The sequence below is a fragment of the Thalia democratica genome, chromosome 7 (assembly GCF_965202585.1).
Source record: "Thalia democratica chromosome 7, ktThaDemo2.hap1.1, whole genome shotgun sequence".
NCBI lineage: Eukaryota > Metazoa > Chordata > Thaliacea > Salpida > Salpidae > Thalia > Thalia democratica.
This window is the reverse complement of record NC_139171.1, coordinates 33055048-33060615: the sequence shown is the minus strand read 5'-3', so window position 1 is coordinate 33060615 and position 5568 is coordinate 33055048.

Below are 5568 nucleotides of genomic sequence, written 5' to 3'. Positions count from 1 at the left end.
AATTTAGCTTCAATTAAGTTGCTTGTTCTTAGCTTCAAAATTTAGCTTAAAACTGTTTAACAACAATTTGAAGGTCCATTTTGCAAATAAAACCTGTTATTGTTGAGTAATTGTATAATATTTGTCCATATAATCGAAGTTTGAGAATGTTTTTCTGAAATAAAAGCATATAGTATTTACATTGATGAAGTAGATCAAGTATAGACTTTTATATATTATTTTTAAGTAAAGCTCAAAATTAAAGGATTTAGCTGTAAGAGTTCAAAGATAACAACAGCAAAGATAAGTCTACCACAGATATATACAAAATAGAGTGTAACTAGATTTTTTAATCAACACTTTAGTAAAAATTCAAATATTAATTAAATTTGTTTAAAAAATAAATTTAAACATAATTTCGATTTTTTTAGTTTAATTGATTATAGACTAACGTGCTATAATAGAAAAAATATTAATCCAACCTATAAGTACAGAGTATAAGACAACACTAGTTCTTATATTACAAAGCAATTTTCTTAAACAAAATACAATACTAATTAAGCATTTCTATTTCACATTTTTACAGCATGATCATTCTCATAATACCTTTTGCTTTTCATCATTATTGCTGTTGACTATTGTGCAACTTCAAAGCCGAGTCATCAGAAACAAAGACACACGAAGAGTAAAAATAAGACATATGTTTAATATGGTGTAGAGGTAGACCAGTGGCGTAGCGTGGTATTTTGGTCAGGGGGTGCGCAAATTTTTTTCTCAAAAATCCCCTAAATTAAAACTTTTGGACCGCAAATTTTTCGGGGTCAATTTTCTCGGAAATTTAAAAAAAATTTAAAAATCTATCTCCTACTTCATTTTTCAAGCAATATTCTTCAAATTTTAGAAAATATTCCTTAAAATTACAAAAAAAACGTTACTTATGAATTTAGATAATTGAAATGAATAAAAATTTTATAAAAAAATAAAAAAAATTTTACAATTTTTTAAATTCACAAGTAATGTTTTATTTTATTTTATAAAGATTAAACTGTTAAAGTTTGAAAAAGATTGCTTGAAAAAGTAGGAGGAGATAGATTTTAAACAAACTAGCCTTTTTTCGCTGTTTTAGTTTACCCTTCCCATAGGTAACCTATTATGCGGCCCGACTTTGACTGGTCATATCTCAAATAATAATTTTAATTTTTTAAAACAATAAAAAGCATCTTGAAGTTTAAAAAAAATCTATAAAATAAGATCAACTTCTAAAAAACATGGCTTACCCCCCCTATGGCCTTAAACTACAAATAAATAGTCAACTAAGTATAACAATTAATACCTCAAATCATTTTTCTCTGTGCAATTTCTAAATAATGTTCAATAACTAATCTATATCAACAAAAAAGTATTGTATTAAACTCAAAATAACTCATACTTTTAGTTCGTTGCAGCTTTTAATATACTATCTTTATCTTTTATATAAAAATGTTAAATCTTCAGTATTAAAATTGAAAGTTTTAAATTTTTTGTATTAGAAATCTAAAGAGCTAGTTTTTTTTTAACTTCTTCATTTTTACTTATATTACAAAATAAAACTGTAAAAATAAATCTTAACAAATGAAGAAATATTATTATTATTTTAAGTTTATTGTCATACGAAGGACCCAGGCATCAAAACCTAGGCCACTTATACAGAAAGACATACAACAAAAAGACAAAAATAAACCAAAATTGCACATTAAAAATGAAAAAAACTGAGTTTAACTAATTAAAGTTTAAAAATTAACATAAAAACACAAAAATTATAACACAAAAATTATAATTCCGGTGCTTCCGAAAAGAGAACAACAATATCCTACTTCAACTTCACCCGAACAAATGGTTTCACTCCAAAACTGGTTTCACTTTCATTCGAACAACTGGCTTCACATTATTTCATTTATTTGTTATGAAATATAAAAGAAATAAAAAATAAAAAATTTATACCACTTGAACTGCAGTATTGAGTAATAGCAATATCTGTTGTTGGTCTACTATTTTTCAATTTAAGCTTTTGAACTTCAGATAATTTTCCTAAACGACATATTTTTAGACTTGCAACATTCCATACAACATTTTTTTAAATAATAATCTAAAAACTAATGAAAACAAATGTTTACTTTTTCTTTAGTATTATAAAACATATTTTACAAAAAAAAAAAAAACAATTAACTTTGAAGATATCAGGATTGTCTTGCCACTCTTTGAGTCAAAATAACTGTCCTGAGTCAGTTTAAAAATGTCATGTGTCATCATAAGCATTTTAAATTCTTTTAAAGATTTTCTTTTATTGTTTTTAAACTAATAGAAACTAGGCTTTATAACAAAGCTTTTAAAACCACTAAATCTACCTTGAGTTAAAAAAAAAAACAAACCTATCCTTAGTCAGCCTGAGCTTAAAAATACTTAAAACATTCTAAGTTATCCTGAATTTTACTGAGTCATACTAAAGTTTTCCAAAACTTCATAAAATCCTGAGTTATCCTGAGTGTGTGGAAGAATTTTACTAAATGTTTCTGATACAAAACAAAACGTTTAAAAGATAATTTTTTCAAGGTCAACTTTTTCAATGCTTTTAAAAATTCACAAGAAATATAACTTTTCACTTATCTTAAAATCAGTTATTCTAAGATATTTAGGGAATAGCATTTTTTAAATACTAAAAACAGTTAGTAGAAAGAATTTTTTTTTAAATACCATTTAAAATTTGATTTAAAACTAAATAAATTTAAAACTAATCAATTATGTCTTATAGACTAAAAATTGATTGTAAAAATTCTGTTTTACAAGTAGCTATAAATTTATACATGATGTGACTAAAGAAATTTTAAAATAACTTGCTACAAATATTTATTAATTTTAACCTTTATGGCTGATAGAATAACAAAGTTTGATTTGTTTGATATCTTAATAAAAAAAGAAACTACTTTTAGTAAAAATTTTAAGTTTAGATAATTTAAACAATACTTTTTGTATAGTGAGATTAAAACTGTAATCACAGTATGAACTGCTTGTTTATTATTTGATTTAATTAATTTTTTTTTTTTTTTTCTGTTTTTTTTTATTTATCTTTTAAATTATGTTGTTAATATTTTTATTCTTATTATCAATTTATTTTTATTTTATTAGCAGTTGTTTATTGCTATTTTTACTACAGTTTGTTTATTCTTGAATCATTATCACTATAAAACAGGTTTACCTTTATGTTTGTTAACAAAATGTTAGCATTTGTCCTTGTAAAAAAATCTGTCATAAGGTTATACTACTGCGGTGCACAAACTAGTTTCGTACTGTATGAGTCTAAATTCTTATGAAGTTAATTAAGTTATAAAATTTTTCCTTATGGGTTTTTCATCAACATCGGTGCGCATTTTCAATTACGCACCGAATCAGTATACTGGGTAATTTCCCTAACTTGTCACTAATTTGTATTCGAATTTTCGTTTTACTTTTCGAATACTAGAAAAACATAGTTGAAAAAAGGCAAATTAAGCAAAAAAAATAAACAATAAAGGATAAAGATATTGCATTTATTTTTACTTCTTTTTTTTTTTGGGTGGCACGCATGCGCCAGCGTCCCTCCCCTGGTGTAGACACTTGATTTTAAAATTTGAATATAAACTAATAAAACAAAAAACTCAATTTAGAGTATAAACAACTTTTTCAGGTAATTTTGTTTGTATCAGTTTATTTGGTATTAGTAATTTTTTCTTAAATAAATTATTCTTTACTTTAGTTAAAAGTTTTTATTTCATAAAAGTGAAATAAAAGAGAAAATATAAGAAACGTAATTAAAATTTCACAAGTAGTTTTTTTTTCGCTTGTTTTAATCAAAAAATTTAAGACTGATAAACTTTTACTTTGTGTATTGTATGTTATGATAAAAGAATAATTGTTTATTTTAATCAAACACTTTTAAACGTTTACAGTTAAATAAAATTGTTTTTATTTCGCCAAATTAGATCATCTTACAAAAATAAATTTTTAATTGTTCTAGTGTTTCATTTCTTAATTACAGACCAAAACAAATTACTAAAAACAAAATAGTTTGTGTTTTAAATCTCAAGTATCTGTAAGTGATTTGAATGAACAAAATTTTATTTAAAGTTTCTATAGCTTCACCAGCCTAAAAATTATTTTAATTAAAAAAAAAATTATAGACTGAATAGTTAATTTTGTATTATATTAAGATAACCTAAGGACTATTTTATTTAGTTACTCAAAACATTCTTTCTTTTGCTCAGTTTAAAACTAAAAATCTTACTTGGACTTTAGAGTGTATCGATTGGATAAAAAATTGTTTTATTCATAATTACTACTAAAAACTTCGTTTCTATATAAAAACAACTATGACTGATAGTTTAATATTTTTGCTTTGCAGCAGCTGATTTAACATGTTTACTGTTATTCCTTTTAGTTATTTTTAAATTTCTTAAAACCCTAACTTCCCTACGTGTTCATTTTATCTAAGTAGTGCTGGACAAAATCTGAAAACAAAGCTAAGAATTTAACAAGTTAAAATTTAAAACTTGTTTCATATATAAAACATACTTATACCTCTAAAACTTTAAGTATCACCTTTACTGCGTTTAAAAAAACTTTTTAATTGTTGTTGTATCTGAAACACTACAGAAATGTTAAAATTCATAAATGTTAATAGACCATTATTAACGCTTATAGCTTCAGTAAAAATCCAACTTCAGCTAACTTTCATTAATCTCTTCGCAGATTACACAAAAATGTTTAGCTAATCCAATACAACTTTACAAAAATCTTTAGATAAAATTTACGATCGGATCAAAGAAAGTATCACTAAACTTAATACTTTGTATATTTATATAAACAGTCAAAAAAAAAATTTCTAAACTTCTGTTTTTTAAATTAACTTATCTTTAACTAAAGTTTTTAAAGGCCTTATAACTTTTATTGCTTAAAGCTTAATCGGGAATCACCTTACCGAATTGCATCAACTATATCTTTTCAATCTTTCAATATACGGATATAAAAACCTTAAAATTTTTTTTCCCGTATACGTTCGTCCAAAGTTTAACTTTTACGTCTCTACCTTACGTGTCTTCTACTTTAAGTGGCCCTGACTTTGATGCCTGGGTCCATCGTGGGACAATAAATTTGCAATAATAAAAGGAAGGTAAAACTAACTTACAAGGTTTATATATTTCTAAATTAAAGTTTAACACTAAATTGTTTTCTACAAATACACCAATCAAGGTTTTTCTTGATAACTTATTACTCACCTAATAAGTTTTAACATTCTGTAAAAGAAAAAATAGTAAAAAACTTTAGCCGAATATATTTAATTACACGTAATTACTAACCTAGTTTAAAAAACAATCAAAATCTTTTCATATGCAGTTTACAGAATATAATTTTAAACAGATACTTCGAAATCTGATAAAAAAATAAATACTGTTATCAAATACATTATTATTTAATATTTAAAATAGTCATAAAACACAAAATAAAAACTCATGAATTTAATCATTACATATTCAATGAATATGTTTTACTGAGTTTTAAATTGGTTACCATAAAGTT